Source organism: Macaca fascicularis, chromosome 7 (assembly GCF_037993035.2).
Source record: "Macaca fascicularis isolate 582-1 chromosome 7, T2T-MFA8v1.1".
In the NCBI taxonomy this organism is placed as follows: domain Eukaryota; kingdom Metazoa; phylum Chordata; class Mammalia; order Primates; family Cercopithecidae; genus Macaca; species Macaca fascicularis.
Window position 1 is genome coordinate 118012532 of NC_088381.1, and position 22089 is coordinate 118034620.

General features: G+C 45.3%; 1 long non-coding RNA gene across 1 annotated transcript; it reads right to left on the minus strand.

Moving 5' to 3' along the window:
• Positions 1-3555: 3555 nt before the first annotated feature.
• Positions 3556-20892, minus strand: LOC102122213 (putative uncharacterized protein encoded by LINC01599). The gene is made up of 6 exons (XR_006699595.3): positions 20782-20892; positions 12579-12646; positions 11494-11786; positions 9215-9289; positions 5172-5341; positions 3556-4053 (listed from the first exon to the last, which is right to left on the minus strand). It is a non-coding gene; the product is annotated as a putative uncharacterized protein encoded by LINC01599 (long non-coding RNA).
• Between the last annotated feature and the right edge of the window lie 1197 nt (positions 20893-22089).

Genomic DNA, 22089 nt, shown 5'->3' on the forward strand with positions numbered 1-22089 from the left:
TTTTCTTTTTTTTTTTTTTTTTTTGAGACAGAGTCTCGCTCTGTTGCCCAGGCTGGAGTGCAGTGGCGCAATCTCGGCTCACTGCAAGCTCCGCCTCCCGGGTTCACGCCATTCTCCTGCCTCAGCCTCCTGAGTAGCTGGGACTACAGGCGCCCGCCACCGCGCCCGGCTAATTTTTTGTATTTTTAGTAGAAATGGGGTTTCACCGTGGTCTCGATCTCCTGACCTTGTGATCCGCCCGCCTCGGCCTCCCAAAGTGCTGGGATTACAGGCGTGAGCCACCGCGCCCGGCATTCTTTTTTTTTTCTTTTGAGATGGAGTCTTGCTCTGTCGCCCAGGCTGGAGTACAGTGGTGTGATCTCTGCTCACTGCATCCTGGGTTCAAGCAATTCTTCTGCTGCAGCCTCTCGAATAGTTGGGATTATGGGCACCTGCCACCGCGCCTGGGTAATTTTTATATTTTTAATACAAACAGAGTTTCACCATGTTGGCCAGGCTGGTCTCGAACTCCTGACCTCAGGTGATCTGCCTGCCTTGGTCTCCCATAATGCTGGAATTACAGGTGTGAGCCACTGCACCTGGTCTGAAGTATTCTTCAATATATGACAAATTCATATACATCCAGACTAGGCGTGGTGGATCACCTGAGGCAGGTGGATCACCTGAAGTCAGGAGTTCAAGCCCAGCCTGGCCAACATGGGGAAACCCTGTCTCTACTAAAAATACAAAAAAAAAAAAAAAAAAAAAAAAAAAAAAAAAAAAGCCCTGCATGGTGGCAGGTACCTGTAATCCCAGCTACTTGGGAGGCTAAGGCAGGAGAATTGCTCGAACCCAGGAGGCAGAGGTTGCAGTGAGCCAAGATGGCTCCATTGCACTCCAGCTCTGGGCGAAAGAGCAAGACTGTCTCAAAAAGAAAACAAACAACAACAACAAAAAACTATTAATACTAAGCCTGGTGCTGCCTCCTTATGCCATTTATGGACTAAAGAGCAGAGCTAGTTCCTGCTTTTCTTCCAGCAGCCATAAAGTAAGGGCTGAGCACTGGAGATTAGAAAATAAAAGATCCCACCCACGTTTCTGCAGAATTTCCAGACCAACAGTATGGTAGGGCAGACTAGGGTGTTAGGCACCAAGAGGATTCAGCTCCATACCCTTAACCTTGGGATAGTAATGTGATGAAATGTACAGGTGCACAGGAATGTTTAATAGTTCTTAGTCTCATAGGTTTGGTACTTGGACTCTTTTAAGAGAGTAGAGAATGGCTCTGAAGCCAGAATCAGATATTTGGTCCTGATGCTGCCGTTTACTAGCTATTTGACCATGAATAAGCTACTCTCTGGTCTCAGTGTTCTTATCTGTAAATGGGATAATTCTAGCACCTATCTCCCAAGGTTGTTGTGAAGATTAAACAAATAAGTAAAATACATACCAAGCGCTTGACCAATGCTAGACATTGCTATATATCTAAAAGCTAATCTATTTCAGAAAGAGAAAACAGTCCTATTTCTGCACAGCTGTGGCTCACGCCTGTAATCCCAGCACTTTGGGAGGCTGAGGCGGGCAGATCACGAGGTCAGGAGATCAAGACCATCCTGGTCAACATGGTGAAACACTGTCTCTACTAAAAATACAAAAACTAGCTGGGTGTGGTGGCTCATACCTGTAGTCCCAGCTACTTAGGAGGTTGAGGCAGGAGAATCACTCGAACCTAGGAGGCAGAGGTTGCAGTGAGCTGAGATCGCACCATTGCATTCCAGCCTGGGTGACAGAGCGAGATTGTCTCAAAAAAACAAAAAAACGAGCTTCAGAACTCTCACTCTTCCTCCTTTCTCCAAGCCCCCTGAGGCTATGAATTAAAATAACAGACATGATCTTTGTCTCTGAGATTCTACAGAGGAGTTTTCCTAAGCAATGCTGTCTACTGCAATGCAAATTTTCTTGAACTATTCATTTCATCTCAAAATCATTTCTGAATCCCACAGTCATTAATTTCAAATCCAGACTTGCCTTTGGATGTAATTCTATGTAGCACTTTCTTTGATTTACAAAAGTTCGGGGGCCCCCCGTGACGGTGCTGGTGGTCTCTGAAAAGATCCAGCCAAGCACTCTGTCTGCGGTGCGGGAACTCCCCTCTGCTGCTGCCTAAATGACTCGCAGTGGAGTTTCTGGGCTAAAAGCACAGCAGTTTCCCTGCTGTGTAGGCATGATACAGGATTCCCGAACAGGAGGCTGTCGTGGGATCCTGAGCAAGCTCTCACTTGTCTGGAGCTCAGTTTCCTCAGCTCTAAAACAAAGGGACTGAATTAAATGTCCTATTTTGTCCTTTCCAATGAAAAAGACTCTAAATATATAAGAACCCTGTCTCAGGAAGCTGAGCTCTTTTTTGTACTGTGCTGAAACCGCTCCCCCCGCCCACCCCAACCTCACCACCACACACTCAAGCACACAGAACCCGTGAAATAACAGCTCCCACTTACTGAGTGCAAAGTGCCAAGGGCTTTATATACATCATTGCACTTAATCTTCACAATACATCTGTGAGGTTGCTACTAATTTTTCAGATGCCCAGAGAAGTCAAACTGAAGGCCAAAGTGGGAGCCTTGCTTCTTCTTCGTTAGACAGGAACCTGGTCTGGATTTCTTGTATTTGTTTGTTAGAGATAGGGTCTCGTTCTGTCACCCAGGCTGGAGTGCTCACTGCAGCCTCGATTTCCTGAGCTCAAGCGATCCTCCTGCCTCAGCTTCCTGAGTACTGTAACTACAGGCCTGCACCACCTGCCCTGCTAATTTTTACTTTTTGTAGAGACAGAGTCTTGCTATGTTGTCCAGGCTGGTCTTGAATTCCAGGGCTCAAGCAATCCTCCCACTTTGGTCCCTAAAAGTGCTAGGATTATAGGCAGAAGCCACAGCACTGGTCCCTAGCCTAGATTATTAAAGTATCTTCTGGCTCTATAACACCCTGTAAATGTAGCTTCACAGTCTTCTCTAGTCTTCCAAGTCAGCTACACCAGGGGTGGGGGTCCAGGAACATGGGATTCTTCCTGACGTACAAGATGTGCAGTGGCACCAGATTCTACTTTTTGAATATGTTTTCTTTCAGCCATGCTGGTTTTATTAATATAAAGCAGCACCCAAAAAGTTCTCCTGGAGCCTTTCAGAGCCTCCAGGACAAACAGAGCTTCTGTACACTTGATTCTAAACCTCCTCCTTGCTCTCAAAATGTCAGACCCCTCCAGAGTTTCTCTCAGGAGAGAGACTGAGCGGAGTTCCCCTCCTGTGGGTTTTTGGCTTGCATCAGGCCACTGAGCAAGGCTGAACAAGAGCAGAGTGATGCGACCTCACTTTCAGGTCTGGTTTCAAAGTACATATTAAAGTTTCTGATTCTACCACAGCCACACATTTTCTCAGTCTTCATCTTCCATCCCTGCCTTAAGCATTTCAGTCTATCCAGCCAATCTCTCTCTCTGTCTTTCTCTCTCTCACTCATACACACACATACATACACTCATACTCTCATTCATCTTATATTTCGTAGTTCAAAATAAACATCAAAATTAAGGCTGTTCCTGTGACAAGAAAGTATATACAAAGAAGTGAGAGGCTGATTTTGTAAAACCGCCTGCATTCAGGGCTCTTTGGAACCATCCTCCTCTTTACAGGGCTGAGGGCTGCAATAAATAGAGCTCATCAGAGACTCAGACATACTCGGAATAAGAAGTGCACACATTTAATAGAGCAGCTGTGTTGGTCTGCGTTCCTGGAGGGGTGTGGGAGGAGCCTGGCATTCATTCACTGCTCTGGAAAGGCTGTGCCAACAGCACCAAAAGGAGCAAGGAAGTTCCCAGTGTCATGGGCGGCACCCACCAGGCATGAGGTCCACTGACTGAACCAGTCTCCTTGCTCACCCACCGGCCACGGCCACCAATGTGCTGGCCACCAACACCGTGCCCACCTGTGGGGTCTCCAGCCTCTTGGAGGCGAGGTGGGGCTGTGTGGGGGATTCCTCAAAACGCTCCCACCAGAACATCCAGGAGTGACTCAATCTGGTGGGAGTCTTTGAAGTGGGAGGGGCAGGACCCATCTGGCTGGGCAACCTGCAGCTCCTCAGGGAGAAGGACAGCAAGACTTCGAGGCCATTGGAGGCCATCTCCCCACAGGAAGGAAGAGCCCAGGCCTCCATGTCCTTAAGGAAAAAAATCCTGCCATCTGGGAAAGGGAGGCACCACTTTACTTCCCACTGGGCCTTCACTTCCTGTGGGGCCTCTGGATGGTATTTAGCAAACAGAAATACAGAACACTCAGTTACATCTGAATTTCAGATAATCGGCAAATCCTGTTTCTATGTAAATATGTCCCACATACTGCCTGGGGTAGATTTAAGACTAAAACATTATTTGTTATTTATCTGAAATTTAAATACAACTGGGCATCTTGTTTTTATCTAGCAATTCTCCCTTCCTTACGGTCTTTCCTCTGGCCAGGCCTTCCCAGGTGAGAGTTTATTCTGTGTGCTCTCAAGCAGAAATTTGTTCAGTTCAGATTCTCCTGGGATTCCTGGTGAAAAGGCAAAGATCTCAGGCCACATCTGTTGAATAGTATCTCTGGGGGTGCGGCCCAGAATACACATTTTATTAAGTTGTTATCTAAGTGGTTCTGATATACATTTGTATTAGTTATCTACTGCTTCTGAACAACTTACCCTAAAAAGGCTGAAAACCAGCAATATGTATCATCTTGTAGTTTATATGGGTGAGGACTTTGGGACTGACTTGGCCTGATGATCCTGGCTCGTGGTCTTTCATGGCGCTGCAGTCAAGATGTTTGTCATCTCAAGCCTTCGCTGGTGCTACAGGGTCTGCTACCAAGCTCACCTAACTGGGCCTCAGCAGACCTCGGGGCCCGGAAACATCAGCTTCTCACCACAAGGACCTGTCTATATGTCTGCTCACAGCACAGCATCTGGCCTTTCCTAGGGTTAGAAATGAGATGGAGGCAGGGAGAAAGGGAAGGGGAGAGAGGGAGAGAAAGACAGAAGTGAGGGGTGGAGGTGAAGCACAAACACAAAAGTGAGCCCTGAAGACAAATCTACTCAAGGGAAGAGGGAAGAGAATTACCCAAGAGCATGAATGGCAAGAGGTGGGAATCCTGGGGGCTGTCTTAGAGGCTCCCCACCACCATGTTCAGGTTTGGGAATTCCTGCTATAGATGGGTCCTCGACGCACCGGAGCCAAGACCACACCGTAAACAATGGGGTCCAGTGAATTTCTCTCCCTTGTTTTTCCTTGCTTCCACTCCTTCTCCCTGTCCCCTTTTTGGTGATCTGAGACAATAACAATGAGGAACTATAAAGAAGTGAAGAAGGAAAAGAAATCAAAATGGCAATCTTAGGAGACTAAGAGTAAATTTTAAAATGCTGGCAAATACTGTTTGGGTAGAATGAAACCACACGCAAATCCCATGCGTATATAGCTGTGTCCTAAAATGTCTTAGCATTCAGTGTGGTTCTTGTAGAATCTCCTATGAGTACTAATGAAAACACAGAAGTAGGGTGACCAATTGTCTTAGTTTGACCAGGACTCTCGCGTGTCTGGGCAGAACAATGTGTTTGGTTACCTTCATAACAAGGAGCCAATAAGTCATTGCATCAGCCTCTCTGCCCCCATCTAGAGACTGAGTGGGTTGGCCTCGTGATGGAGTGGAGAGGACACGGGCTTTGAGCTACAGGCCCAGTGTGTGCCTTTAGCTGTGGCCCTAAGCTATCTCATCTAGAAAATAGGAACCATGCATCTGCTTGGTAGAGCGTAAATGATACACAGGGGAGTGACTTGTAAATGGAGAGGTGTCATCTCGATTTTAAAAAGAGCCCCTCCTGTCAAGGAAGGTGAGATCAAAAATATCATCCCTTTTCACTTTTGCGACCAAGTCTGACATTTTCTCTTTTACATAGTTTGACCATGCTGACCTCCTGGAGAGGTGAACACAGCCCACAAAAGCTATATTACACTCGTTTAATTTTCATCTTAATTTGCCACTTAATCCCAAATTGATTTAGACTATTCCCTCCAGAAAATGCTCATCTCCCCAAAAGAACAGTCATCTCTATTATATCCTCAGTGACAAGTTTCCCAGGAAATCTGTACCAAGTCCTGATGTAACAGATGTGATTCATCTTTCACAGCTCTGGCGGTGTGACTCGCTCCTCCGAGGCAGAAAACTGTCCCCAGCGGCACTCTTTCCCTTGCCCTCCTCCACTGCCATTCCTCAAGGTTGGGGAGTTTTTTGGTCGTTATTCGCAAAAAAGACAGTAATATTTAAATTCTGTTAAAGTGCTCCTCCCCTCTCTCTCTCTTTTTTTTTTCTTCTGTGTTGTCTCATTCTGCGGAGTAAATGTGCAGGCCTGCACATTTATATGACCCGAAATGGCAATACCATTTTGGATGAACTTCTCTATTTTTCTTTGAGATGGGCCAATTGCAAGAATGGCCATAATTCTCTTCTATCATGATTCTGTCCATCATTCTTCTCCACCCACCCTTGGACTCTAAGGCACCCAACAAAGACCTTGGACTAATGATGCAGAGGAAAGATGATCTCAGTCTGTTCTGTTCCCTGCCACTTTGCAGCTGTATGACCTTGGACCCCTCTTGGTCTCAATGGGGAGAAAGAGATCTGGCTGTCTTATGGCAGTAGGTGGTTGTAAGAATGAAATAAACAAGATTAATATCAATGAAGGTCCTTTCAAAACCTTAGAGTGCCATATAAATAAAAGGTGGTTAGTTTATTCATTAGAGTCCAGAGTCCTTCCATTGCCACACTTCAGATATCTGGCCAGCTGAGTATTCCATTAGAATTATTACTTGCATTGGTTACTGGGTGAGAATTTCTGCTTACTAGCCTTGGCAGGTTTACCTAATAATTTAATTAAGTTATTTAAATTTAAATTACTGGAGGTAATTTTAAAACTTTCACAAATCTGCTGCCTCATGCTTTTTGTTTTATAGTTTTAACACTTAAGAGGCTAATTTTTGGCTGGTCTGAGTGCAGTGGTGTTTACAACTAATTGATCACAACCAGTTACAGATTTCTTTATTCCTTCTCCACTCCCACTGCTTCACTTGACTGGCCTTAAAAAAAAAAAAAAAAAAAAAAGGCTAAATTTTGCCCCTGCACTTTGGGCGCACCACCAAGACCAGTTTACAAAGTATGTCCTTTCCCTGACATTCAAGATGGTGCGATTTCAGTTTTCACGGAATTTAATTTTTAGTTTTATACCATTTCTATACAGATATGGAATGTTTTTAAAACTTACTTTTGCAATCAGCAGTTCTACCTCGATAAAATTGACTTTAAAAAAATGAGCTAGGCTTAGCTAATGTTAAACAAGTACCATAATTAAAGAGAAGATTATAAACACAGCTTCCCTCCCTGGTTCCTTTAGTTGCATGCAAGCTTGTAGTTAATATGAAAGTAAAACATTACCACCATATCAAAAGAAATGAGGAAAGAAAAAAAACAAAGGTTCACCTACCAGCCTGATATCACAAGTGGACCGACTGAAAATGAAACAAAGTGAATTGCTTCATTAACAGCATTCTTCTTTGAAAGAAAAAGGATGGGAGGGTTGGGTTCAAAGACTCAACCTTATCCTACAGCACTTTTTCATCTTTCCAGGGCATGTGGTGAGTGGGAGTTAAGGTCAGTACCTTGCATAAGATCTCTCAGCCAGCTCTTGATGGAGCTGGGCAAAGATATTGTGATGGTTAATTTTACATGTCAATTTGACTGGGTCAGAGTGCCCAGATATTTGGTCAAACATGATTGTGGGTGTTCCAGGTGAGGGTGTTTTTAGATGACATTGACATTTAAATTGGTTGACTTTCAGTAAAGCTGATGGCCCTCCATAACGTCTGGTAAGCCTCACCAATCATCTGAAGGCCTGAATGGAACAGAAGCCTAGCCTCTCCTGAGCAAGGAGTCTGCTAGCAAACAGCCTTCAGACCCCAACTGCAACATTAGCTCTTTACTGGGTCTTCAGCTGCTGGCCCACCCTGTAAATTTTGGACTGACCAGCCTCCACCACATGAGCCAATTCCTTAAAATCAATTTCTCTCTCTCTATACACATCCTATTGTTTCGGTTTCTTTGGAGAACCCTGACTAGCAGAGATGTAAAGCAAGAAGAACTTTACACAACAGGATAAGAGTCTGAACCATTTCCCTCCTCCACAGTAAATTCATACACACAGAGACATGACTTTTAAGCTGAGATAGGAGCTTTGACTATTTCAAGGACATTGACTAGTGCAGTGGCTGTCAGAAGTTTGCAGCTCTGCCCCGCTGGGAGCCAAAAGGCTGGGTTGAGTCCCTTTCCCACCACTTACTGGCTGGGGGGCCCCAACTGAGTCACTTAACTTCTCTCAGCCTCGGTTTCCTCATCTGACAAAACAGAAAGCTCTTTGTAAATACTGCTATAGAGTGTCTGATATTACTTGTACTTACCGTATTTCTTAAAGCAATAGTAATAGCTAACATTAGAGGACTTTATATGTGCCAGGCTTTGTGCCAAGAAGATATATTATCTCATTTAATCTGTTCAACAACCCCATGAGGTGCATAGTACCATGTCTCTGCTTTACAAATGAAGAAACTGAGGTAGAGAGAAGTTGAGCTGCTTGCCAAGGTCACACTGCCGGGATGCAGCAGAGCTGGGGTCTACACCTGCTCTATCAGAACTAGGGAGCACTCTCCCTAATGATTAGTGCTGTAATTGCAGACCGTTATTTAACCACTTTAAGTTCTGATATTCTTGTATGTGCCATGGAATACCTACCTATCTCCTAGGCCTGTTGTGAGAATTCAGGGAATGACATTTGGGAGTGACGTCTAGCACACTGCATGGTGTGCACTCAAAGAATGTGAGAGGAATTTCTATTATAGGCACTTGTTATGTACTGAATGTTTGTGGTCTCCCCAAATTCCATGTTGAAATCCTAATCTCCAATATGATGGTATTAGGAGGCAGGGCCTTTGGGAGGTGACTGGGTTATGACGGTGGCAGGTTTATGAGGATAGTATTAGAAGGCAGGGCCTTCGGGAGGTGACTGGATGATGAGGGTGGCAGGCTCATGAATGGTATTAGTGCCCTTATAAAAAGACACAAGAGCTTGCTCTCTCTTTTTTCTCTGCCAAGTGAGAACACAGCAAGAAGACACCCACCTGGAAACCAGGAATAGGGACCGCCCTAGACGCCAGATGCAGGCACCTTGATCTCGGACTTTCCAGCCTCGAGAACTGTGAAAAGTTAAATAACAAAATTTCTGTTGTCTAAGCCAGCGGTCCCCAATCTTTTTGACACCAAGGACTCGTTTTGTGGAGGACAATTTGTCCACGGGCCGGTGGTGGGAGGCATTAAAGTCTCATAAGGAGCGCACAACCTTGATCCCTCACATGACAGTTCACAGTAGGGTTTGCGCTCCTGTGAGAATCTGATGCCACGGCTGATCTGGCAGGAGGCGGGGCTCACTGTAGTGCTGCTCACCTCCTGCTCAGCACCCCAGGTCTTAACAGGCCATGGACCAGTAGCAGTTCACGGCCCAAGGACTGGGGACCCCTGGTCTAAGTCACCCAGTCTGCAGTATATGTGTTATAGTTGCCTGGGTTAAGACAATGTCCCATGTCCCAAAACACCAGTCCCTTCACAGGGGATAATTTAATCCCATGTGCTAACAGGGGAAGAAGCCAGGGTTGCTGGAAATTAATGACTACTCTGCCATAGTTAACAAAACCTTGTTTTAAGAAATATTTTTCATGAAAAGAGTAGATGAATTTGAATAAATGTTTAATGTTGTCTTTTGTTAAGTAAATATCTTCTTCTTGAATTTATTTATGATTAGTTTATTTATAGGGTCTAAACTACTCTATAACCCAGTTTTTGACATATCAAACAATCCTTAAAATGCTGATGAAATATATTTCATACTTTAATTTTTATATTTTATTATTTATTTATTTATTTTTTTGAGACAGAGTCTCTCTATGGCCCCAGCTGGAGTTCAGTGGTGTGATCTTGGCTCACTGTAACCTTTGCCTCCTGGGTTCAAGAGATTCTCATGCCTCAGCCTCCTGAGTAGTTGGGTTACAGGCATATGCCACCACACCCAGGTAATATCTCATACTTTTTAAAATGTAGCTGTAAGATTATTGTATTAGTTTGTTGGGGCTGCCATAACAAAGTGTCACAGACTATGCGAACCAAAATCTAACTGCGCCTCTCCCATCTTCTAAGAATATCACACTGGTACTTGAGAGAGGAAAGCACACAAAGCCAGGAGCACCTACTGAACCAGTAACAGCAAGTAGTCACGTAGCCGGCAAAGTACACCGTGAGGGAAGGAGAGAGGACTTCAGAACTTGGGGAAGGCCTGATTCAGGCTCCTGATACATGGGGTGTGAGTGGGAGAGGAAAGAAAAGATGGCCCTAGAGATAATTCCTATTTCCCCAGCTTTGCTCTCCTTTCTCCTCCTTTTCCCTTGATCATCCCAATCATCCCAGCAATGGATCCTTGTCAACTCTGGCACGTTAATGTTGGGGCTTACGTCCCCTCCTTCATTCAACAGTGAAAACCTGAGGACATTACGGTGAGTCACTTTCTCTTTCACGTCTGTGTCCAAATGTAGCCACATCTCCTTCTGTTCTCCTTTCCCTCCCCACCTTCACTTCCCTCCCTCTTCCATTAGTCTTGCTGAAGAGGTGACTCTTTTTTTCTGGAATCAATCTGCCTGTGCTCAGGTTCCCATTTCTTCCCTCCAGGCTCTACCACCCTTCACTCCATCAATTATCCACCCCCTAGTCACCTCCATTTATCTTCAACCACAACCTCGCCTCCCTGTGCACAGCCTCTCTCCTCTTACCTACCAAACTTTATGAAATAAGCTATTACTCTTTCTCCACTCTTTTGCCCCACTCTCCATTCATGTCTACTCATTTTTGTATTCTCTGTAGAACCTAGAATTCACATTGTAGGTGCTCAAGGAAAGACAGATGGATTAATTATGGAACTGGATAATCAAATATTCCTGAGCAATAAGTGTGAGGATGGTGCAAGATGCAAAGAAGATGCCATTCTTGTCTTCAAGGAGGAGGCTGTGGAATTTGTGAGTTAAAATAGAAACACAACAAGTCAGTAGATCTACACTGTTAACAAACAGAACAAAGTCTTTAAAATGGAGGCATCTGGAGAGAGGGACTGGAGTAACAGCTTCTTGTCCCCCTAGTGCTTATGTGAGTGCAGATAAAGTCATAGGTAAATCTGAATAAGGTTCAAGGACCGACCCCTGGGCCACAATTGGGACTTATATAAAATGAATGCCCGTGGTGAGTATCTGGGATCCTCTCTTGTTGAAGATGGACAGCGTCCCTGGAGGGAGGAAGCATCAGTGGGCAAATGGTTCGATGCCATGGACAGCTCAGAGCAGTGTGAATCAGTGGGGGGTACCCAGGGATTCCTGAGTATCTGAGTGATGGAAGCCGGAACCTGTTCCTGGCTTTCCCTGGCTGTGCGCCCCATCTCTCCAGCTATAAAATGAGAGGTGATGCTCTGAAGACATGAAGTGTGAGCAGCAATCTCTGGGTGATTTCCCACATTCTCTGCCCACATCTTCCGTAACCTTCAGGGCTGCTCCCCTCCAGGCAGCAGCAGCACTTCCCCCTCTGAGCAGCGCTGGCAGCTGAAACACTGGTGGCTGTGACTGCTAAGCCTTCCCCTGAGGTTCAGGCTTGGAGGGAGCCCTGTCCCAGGGGCCAGGCTTTGTGAGACTTTGGCACCCTGGAAGCCCAAGGTCCCAATGCTGCCTGATCCTCTACAGCAGAGCTTCTCACGGGCTGGGCAGCTTTCAATCAGGTCCTGGAGCTCCCACAGACCAAAATAGCATTTACAGCCAGCCTGGGAAGATCTACAACCCTAAATTCTTTTAGGAACAATGAAATCAGAGTTTTGAGCTGAGGAGTTGTTTCATTTGACAGGTTGAAGGAATGAAAGGAAACACATTTGCAAAACCAGGTCACTCCACTATACTCCAGTAAGAAGAGTAATAATAATTGGTATCAAATACTTGGCATGTCCCAGGTTCTGTCCTGTAGTAGCCACTCCCTTCGGGAACTTGCTCCTCTATATAACGATGGGCAGCTGGTACCCAGAGCACCTGCCGCATGGCCTGGCTGGCCACATGCAGATAAGGAGAGATGATGACTCCTTGTTTTGGGTCACCTTCTGTGAAGAGAAAGCAGGAGGGGAGAAGATTGATAAGATCTGGTCCAGGATCAGCTAAGGCCTGAAAGGAAGCCAGCCTGGGAGACCGAGGGGAGCGGATTCAGAGTCTATCTCCACCCCCTGCCATGCAGCGGGGGCTGAGAACCCTGCTCATGCAGAGATGCAGTAGATCTGCAGACAGCTGCTGGAAGCAAAGGTAGCTGAAAGTCCAGGAGCCCCATTTATTCTTTTCAAATGTGGTACACTGCTGAGAAGGGGAAAGAAGAAATCAAGTCGTTTGTCAACTGTGAGAAATACCCACAGGAACTCACATTTCCATCCAGATTTCAAGTTGACATTTGGCTCTGACATCTATCTTACTGTTGGAGAACCCCAAGACCTCCACGGGTGAACATAACAAATTTCACCACCAGGCCAGGCGTGGTGGCTCATGTATGTAATCTCGGCACTTTGGGAGGCCGAGGCAGGTGAATCACTTAAGGTTAGGGGGTTTAGACCAGCCTGGCCAACATGGCAAAACCCCGACTGTATAAAAATACAAAAATCAGTCAGGTGTGGTGCCGTGCACCTGTAATCCCAGCTACTCGGGAGGCTGAGGCACAAGAAACGCTTGAATCCAGATGGCAGAGGTGGCAGTGAGCCGAGATCATGCCACTGCACTCCAGCCTGGGTGACAGAGGGGAAACTCTGTCTCAAAATAAATAAAATTTAAAAACCCAAATGTCACCACCACCACTATCATCATCCCTGTCTCACAGGTGAAAAAACAAACTCAGACTGAGGGACCTGCCTCAGAACTCACAGCCAGTCAGCAGCAGAGGCAGGAGCGCAGCCTTCTCCCTCTGGCTTCTGTTAGTCCAGAAAGTACCCCCCAAGTGATGCTGAGGCAAATCTTCAATCAGAAGAGGGACAGGGTGATCTGAGGGGGTCTGCGTGGCCACGCTCCTAATCATAATCAATGATTGGCCTGGATTGTTTGGAAAGATGGTAGCAAAATACTCTGGGGACTGGTGGACGAATCAGGGTCAAGGGAAGTGTCCTGTGGTGGGAGAAGAGTTTCTGGGGAGATTCACACACAAGCTCCTGACCAGGGGCAGCTGAACAGGCAAAACCCGGGCGCTCGCTCTATAGAATCTCACGCTTCTTGCCAGGAACCTCAGGGGAGTGTGAAAAATGAGGAGTTTTGTTTTTTGTTTGTTTTTGTTTTTGTTTTTTGTTGCAGAATAACAGTCACATTTTTCAAGGCTATCTGGAAAGTTATATCTGTCCTTTGGAGACACTAGTAAAAAAATAAAGTAATAGATTCCCCTCCAGCCTTTTACCAAGAATTACAAACCTACTAACAACCTTCACCCTTTCTCTCTGTCTGTCTCTCTGTCTGTCTCTTCCTCTCTCCCTCTCTCTCTCTCTCTCTCTCACACACACACACACACACCCCTACCTCTGCTCCTCTGCTCATATTTCACAGGGCTGGACAGAGATCTTTATCTAACTGCATAGCTCTGAATTGCTAAGTGGCAGAATTAGCTTGGATCCTATGTTATCCCTGATCACATTAACCAGATCAATGAAGCAGAACTTCTATCAGAATTTTTTTTTTTTTTTTTTTTTTTTTTTTTTTTTTTTTTTTTTTTTTTTAGACAGAGTGTCATTCTGTTGCCCAGGCTGGTGTGCAGCGGCAAGCTCTCGTCTCACTGCAACTCCGCCTCCCAGGTTCAAGCAATTCTCCTGCTTTAACCTACCAAGTGCTGGGATTACAGGCGCACACCACCACACCTGGCTAATTTTTGTGTTTTTAGTGCAGACAGCGTTTCACCATGTTGGCCAGGCTGGTCTCGAACTCTTGACCTCAGGTGATCCACCTGCCTCTCGGTCTTTCAAAGTGCTGGGATTACATGCATGAGCATCATGCCCGGCCAGCACTTCCATCAATTTTTGAGTCTGAAGCCCTCCCATACGCAACCCCAATGTTTAACCTGGTAAGCTGGTTAATTCTCCTACAACTTAGGCCAATCATCTGTCAATCATCAAAGCTGCCTTTAAGATCAACCTAGGACTCTACCATGGGAACGATAAGTGAATGTGGGGCAGGCATGTGTCCTATACCGGCCTCTCCACTTTCTGCCACCACACATAGGCAGTATCCGAGTGTCAGATTTTCCTGAAGCCTAGGTGACTAAAGGGAAATACAACAGAAAAGGAAAAAAAATTGAAACTCCACTCTGAAAGTGGCTTTCCCCATAATCCAAGAGAAAAGCAACAAGAAAGCACCTTCAGTTTTAAAACTTTTTTTTTTTTTTTTTTTTTTTTTAAAGCTAAGTTCATGCTCTGTCACCCAGGTTGGAGTGCAGTGGCGAGATCACAGCTGACTGCTGGCTCATCTCCTGGGCTCAAGTACTCCCCTCATCTCAGCCTCTCCAGTAGCTGGAACTCCAGGTATGTGCCATCATGCCAGGTTAATTTTTTGAAATTTATTTTTAGTAAAGACAAGGTCCAACTACATTATCCAGGCTGGTCTCAAATGATCCTCCTGCCTCGGCCTCCCAGAGTACTGGGATTACAACAAGCATGAGTTATGACACCTGGCCAGTTTTAAAACCTGCTCTGCTGGCCAGGTACAGTGGCTCATGCCTGTAATCTCAGCACTTTGGGAGGCTGAGGCAGGAGAACTGCTTGAGCCCAGGAGTTCAAGACTAGCCTGGGCAAAATAGCAAGACCTTGTTGTTTGTTTGTTTGTTTTAATAAGTTTAAAAAAAGAAAAAAGACCAGGTGCGGTGGCTCACGCCTGTAATCCCAGCAATTTGGGAGGCTGAGGCAGGCGGATCACCTGAGGTCGGGAGTTCCAGACCAGCCTGACCGATATAGAGAAACCCCATCTCTACTAAAAATACAAAATTAGCCAGGCGTGGTGGCACATGCCTGTAATCCCAGCTACTCAGAAGGCCGAGGCAGGAGAATCATTTGAACCCAGGAGGCGGAGGTTGCGGTGAGCCGAGGTTGTTCCATTGCACTCCAACCTGGGCGACAAGAGCGAAAAAAACAAAAAACAAAACAAAAAACACTTGCTCTCCAGATGGCAAACCTCACTGCCCAAGTACCTCTCCTAATACACGTTGTTGCAACTCTCCCTCCACTTCTCAGGAACCCCCACATCATGGGGGTTAGAATCAAGCCCAGAATCTACCTCCTCATGTAAGCTACTCATTTTCTCATCTCTTGAGTTATTCTCACTAAATAATGATCCCTTGATGGGGGGATGGAGAGGTGCAGGCTTGAACACTTTCTGGGTGCAAAGAAGTGGATTTCCTCTTTTGTTACATTTAAATCAAACTACTCCCACAACAGGTTTTTGTTTCCTCCCTTTTACTTTCTGGTGAGTTTCATAACGTTTACTTTTGTAGTTTGATAAGATCTCCACAGTATGATCAGCAACCAACACTATTCTAGAAAGCTTCTAAATCAACTGTTAAGATGATCTGGTGGGTATCATGGACAAAATGCAAACTTAAAAAGCAGATTACTTTCTGGGAAGGTAATGATAGAGAAGGATCTTAAGGGTAGGGTTTAATGGGCTGAAAGGTTTGAATGCTCTGCCAGTTAGGATCTGATCCACTGCAAGGGAGAGAAACCCAGCCCCAAACCAGCAGAACAGAGTTAACTAGGTGAGGTAACTGGGAAGTCCAGGGGCTACGGTGGCTTTAGCTGGCTTCAGAGATTCAAACAGAATCATCGGGAAAATGTTCTAATTTCTCTGTTTGCTTCTAGACTCTGCTTTCCTCTGTCTTGACCTTTACTCTTGCACAGCTCAAAACTTACTTTACCCTTGGCACTAGCTACCCCAGAAAAGAAGGGCCTCTTATCCAGGGGGGATCCTGTGGGTTAGCCTGGGTCAGGAAACCCAAGTCTTTCCTGAACTTGGTGGGCTTCTGGGAGTAGCATGATGAAAAGTCCGGAACCCCAGGTTAGGAGTGCGCTTTGCCACCACCGCCTGCACAGATAAGTGTAGAGAGATATTGAAGGTGGGGAGACAGAGGAGTGAGGCCCAACCTGAGGCAATGGCAGTGAAGATGGAAAGTGGGGGAAGAGCGAGAGAATCCATCGCAGGTAGATCAGTATATGATACGCTGATTTCATGTGAGGCAGAAGAAATTAGAAATGTTAAAAGAATGGTGATGCCATTAGTGAAACAAGAATATGAGGCAAAAGACTCTACTTTTGCAGACATTTTGCTAAGACATACTCTTGGTTGGGCAAGCAAAGGAAGACATCAGGCAGGCAGCTGAAGGGGAGAGGTCAGACTTAAGAGAGGGGTCAGAGCCAGAGGTCTAGAGAGGGGGCCTCTACAATAAGCTTGCAGTTGGAATCATGAAAATTGCAAGATCTATGTGTGTAGAGGTGAGCGGTCAAAAGACAGAGCCCCAGGGAATTGTGAGTTAAGCGACAGGGAAGGAAAAGGAACAAAGGCGGTGACTGAGAAGCAACCAGACTCTGTGCGGAGAAAGACCTACTTAAGTCAAATAGGAGGAAAGTTCCAGTATCAAAAAGAAAAAGAAATAGGCCAGGCATCATGGCTCACGCCTGTAATCCCAGCAGTTTAGGAGGCCGAGGCGGGTGGATCACAAGGTCAGGAGATCGAGACCATCCTGGCTAACACGGTGAAACCCCGTCTCTACTAAATATACAAAAAATTAGCTGGATGTGGTGGCAGGCGCCTGTAGTTCCAGCTACTCAGGAGGCTGAGGCAGGAGAATGGCATGAACCTGGGAGGCAGAGCTTGCAGTGAGCCAAGATCGCGCCACTGCACTCCAGCCTGGGCGACAGAGCAAGACTCCATCTCAAAAAAAAAAAAAAAAAAAAAGAAACAGATCCCCATGTTCAACAATATTTCCAATATTGGTTCTATACTCATATTTTCCTCATTCCTTTTCACAAGTGAACTCACAAACTAAGTTCAGTGAGCAGCTATTGAGGCTACAAGATTTATTGCTTTCTGAATATCAGTGGCTTCCCTCCTAAGTTGTATTAATTTGAGACCCGAGTTCCTCATCATTAGTAACAACATATTGATTTGGGGGTCTTCTCTCATTTTTTTAGAACAAGGACCAGGTATTAAAACAGCTGCCCAAATACCGCGGTGCAAAGACGGCACTGCTGCAGATAGCTAAGCTGCTAAGCAGGCAGCATCATTATGTTGACTTGGGGGCAGATGTATAAAATCTAATGCTGGCAGGTAAAAGGCAGGTTGGAAGTCTCAGTGTATGAAGTACAAAAATGGGAGCTATATGACCATCAACCTTTTTGAGAACTGACTGTCCCTGGAGCCAAGGCAGAAGACATTTCGAGATTTCACCTTTAAGTGTTCTGTTTTTTTCCAATTATTTCTTGAATTTTGGTACTTCCCAGGGCCTTAATCTGGGCTTTTCTCCAATCTATACATTTAGGGTGATCTATAAGACCTCATCTTGGCTGGGCGCAGCGGCTCACGTCTGTAATCCCAGCACGATGAGAGGCCGAGGCAGGTGGATCGCCTGAGGTCAGGAGTTCCAGACCATCCTGGCCAACATGGCAAAACCCCATCTCTACTAAAAATACAAAAATTAGCCGGGTGTGGTGGCACACACCTGTAATCCCAGCTACTCAGGAGGGTGAGGCAGGAGAATCGCTTCAATCTGGGAGACAGAGGTTGCAGTGAGCCAAGATCGCACCACTGCACTCCAGCCTGGGCTATGGAATGAGACTGTCTCATCAAAAAATAAAAACAATAATAATAAAAAAGACCTCGGGCCGGGCGCGGTGGCTCAAGCCTGTAATCCCAGCACTTTGGGAGGCCGAGACGGGCGGATCACGAGGTCAGGAGATCGAGACCATCCTGGCTAACACGGTGAAACCCTGTCTCTACTAAAAAATACAAAAAACTAGCTGGGCGAGGTGGCGGGCGCCTGTAGTCCCAGCTACACGGGAGGCTGAGGCAGGAGAATGGTGTAAAAACCTGGGAGGCGGAGCTTGCAGTGAGCTGAGATCCGGCCACTGCACTCCAGCCCGGGCGACAGAGCAAGACTCCATCTCAAAAAAAAAAAAAAAAAAAAGTAAAAAAGACCTCATCTTTCTCAATCCACCCTCTCTTCTGCCCCCAAACCTACATACAGTCATCCCTCAGTATCCATGGGGAATTGATTCCAGGACCCCCCACAGATATCAAAATCCAGAGATGTTCAAGTCCTTTATATAAAATAGTGTAGTATTTGCATATAATCTACACACATCCTCCCATATACCTTATTACTTTTTTATTGGACTGAATTTTTTTTATCTTCAGCTTTTAAGTTCAGGGCTACATGTGCAGGATGTGCAGGTTTATTGCACAGGTAAGCGTGTGCCATGGTGTTTTGCTGTACAAATCATCCCATCACCTAGGTATTAAGCCCAGCATCCATTAGCCATGCGTTTGCCCTCCGCACCCACCCCCTACTCCCATATAGTTTAAATCATCTCTAGATTACTTGTAATACCTCATGCAATGTAAATGTTAGGTAAATAGTTGTTATACTGTCTTGTGTAGGGAATAATGACAAGAAAAACATCTGTACATGTTCAGTACAGACACAACCATCCATTTTTTTTTTCCTGAATATTTTCAATCTGCGTTTGGTTGAAACCCATGGAACCACATATACAGAGGGCCGCTTGTGTTTAGCTGCCTATTACACACATGAAACCAGGGTCGCAGTGTGTGGTCACTCAGGTTGGGTACAGCAAAGAGCAACATCGAAAGGGGACACCATTCACATTGTAGATATCATTATTGTTTTGAAGTTAAAACCAAAAATTAAAACTGTTGATTCCAAACTTACATGATTTATATACAGGAACATTTTCTGGCAGATGACAGTAAAGTCTCTAGTTCTAATAAAATTAATGTTATTACGACTCTTTTCAAAATAAAAGTGTTTTAAAGAAAAGGGACTCTGACCTGCAGAAGGGCAGTATGAGGACCGTAGAGGCCTTGACCCCATCAGGATGCTCCGCGGGCACCTGCACAACTTACTGTGTCTGCCTTGGGGGTCTAGCTCCACAGAAGTTCTCAGATCCCTTCCTCTTCATTCCTACTGCTACCGCCAGAGTTCAGACCCCACTCCTCAACATCTCTTACCTGTTCATTCTTCCTTCCTGATCTCTTTGCCTCATGTCTTGCCCCTCTCCCGCCCACTCTCCAAATTTGCTGTCAGAATAATCTTTCTAAAATGATTTGGCCAAGTGGCTTCCCTGCTTAAAGTATTGAAATATCCTCTCATTGCCTCCAGAATCCATCTGCACTCCTGAATACGCCACACGGACTCTGCACGTCCTTGCCCTGCCCTCCTGCCTACCCATTAGTCACCTCCTACACACGCCCTATGCTCGAGCCACATCAAAACCACATTTGATGCTGTTGCATGTGTTTGCCTAGAACACCTGACAAGCTGTCCAGTGGATTTCCATTCATCCTTCAAAAATCAACTTAATGATCCCTTCATGAAATCTTCCCTGACCAACTGAGTCAGAGGCGACCACACCCTCATTGCACTGCCACTGTAGCTAGCTTATGCCTTTATGATTGCATTTCTCTGAGTTGCAATTTTTTTTCATATGCCTCTCATTACAGATGTAAGAGCTGCTTATGGGTATGGAATGCATCTTATTATTTGTCCCTAATATCGAAAAGAGTACTGATAGGCATCCCTGATACCTAGCACAGTGCCTGTCCGCTGAATTGAAGGAGTAAATAAACGTGTTGAATGTTCAGAAAAGTCATTGAGGGTGAATTTCAAAATGAGAGAAGGGAAGAGAATTAAAATGTCTTGAGGATTTTAAGTTCCGGGATACATGGTGCGGGATGTGCAGATTTGTTACGTAGGTAAACATGTGCCATGGTGGTGCTGCACCCATCAACCCATCGTCTAGGTATTAAGCCCAGCATGCATTAAGCTATTTATCCTGATGCTCTCCCTCCCCGCTGTTGAGGATCTTCTATGTCAGGCGTTGTTCCAGACTCTTTACACAGAGGTCCTCAGTTTTGAGTTAACTGTGGAGAAACGTTAACAGCAAAAAGCCATATTTCATTTGCTGTCCACTTGACAGTATTTTGAGGAGTCTCGGGGAACTTCTTTGCTAAGTTCTGTTCCTGCCCTCTGTGGCCTGCACTAGTCTGCTGCATTGGGACCTTCGTGTTTTCAAAAGGGGAATTATTTCTTTCGTTTTGCTTTTTGTATTGCATTCTGCTGGAAAGTATCAAACCAGTGATGCCCTATGCCTCATTAAAGCCTTACGGGGATTTATTTTTTATTTTTAATAAGAGCAATCTCTCAATTATTTTCCCCTGTGGCTTCTCTCTTCCTATGATGAAGGTAGGGTCTAAAAGACGTGGTGAAGATGTCTGGTTGGAACATAACAGTAAATAACAGGCACACACCTAAACTTGGAATCCTTCATAACAACTGAGGATTGTTTTTCCTGGACCACTTATGTGTCATTTACTTGGGATGGTTTCTTGTACACTTCTCTAGTTTGCAAGAGTTTACCAGTCTGGATTCTCAGAACAAACAGTTTTGACTTAAGCTGAGGCGACTGCTTATCTAGTTTAACCATCACCACAATGTTAGCCAGTAGATATTTTCATTTTACAGAAAGAGAAAGTAACATGCAGGGTTTAACTTGCCCAAGGACATACAGGTAGATTAGGTGGTAATCAAGTGAGCCGTTTTCTCATAAAGCTTGGGAGCATAAAGGGAAGGTGACCGGATTTAGAACTGAACTGGAGCTGTCTTCCAGGGCTAACTGGGAATATTGTTCCTACCAGCCAGACTATGCCTCTCCTGTTCTTTGGACTCTCAGGTTAACAAGCAGACATTTCACAGGGAACAAGAGTAACAGACGGACTGTGGGTGTCAGATACGTGCTTGAGAGTGAAGAGTTTTGAACAACAGAATTAAAAAAAAAAATCCATCCACTGCAGTGGCTCGCACCTGTAATCCTGGCACTTTGAGAGGCCAAGGTAGGTTGACTGCTTGAGCCCAGGAGTTCAAAACCAGCCTGGGCAACACAGTGAGACCCTGTCTCTACAAAAAGAAATATTTTTGTAATTAGCCAGGCATAGTGGTATGTTGCCTGTAGTCCCAGCTACTGGGAGGCTGAGGTGGGAGGACCATTAAGCCCAGGAGGTCAAGACTGCAGTGAGCTATGATCATGCCACTGTGCTCTAGACTGGGCAACAGAGTGAAACACTGTCTCAAAAAAAAAAAAAAATCCTTGTAACAAGATTTAGAAAGAAAATAGCTATTTTAAAACCACATTACTGGCTGAGTAGGTAATCCCAGTACTTTGGGAGACCGAGGTGGGTGGATCACGAGGTCAGGAGATCGAGACCATCCTGGCTAACACAGTGAAATCCCATCTCTACTAAAAATGAAAAAAAATTAGCCGGGTGTGGTGGCGGGCACCTGTAGTCCCAGCTACTCGGGAGGCTAAGGCAAGAGAATGATGTGAACTTGGGAGGCGGAGTTTGCAGTGAGCCGAGATTGCGCCACTGCACTCCAGCCTGGGTGATAGAGTGAGACCCCATCTCAAAAAAGAATAAAAATTAAAAAAAAAAGCATATTATTGTACCTACAGTCATAATTGTCACTGAAATCCAAAGATATTCTCTCTGGTTAAACATTTATTATTTGTGGGAGTGTGAAACTTGTTTTTCCTGTTTTTAAGTTTGAAGAAGCCAGTCCTTTGTTCCACGTGAATTATATGCCATGAGATTATTTACACTCATTCTAAACACAAGTGTAAAGTTTC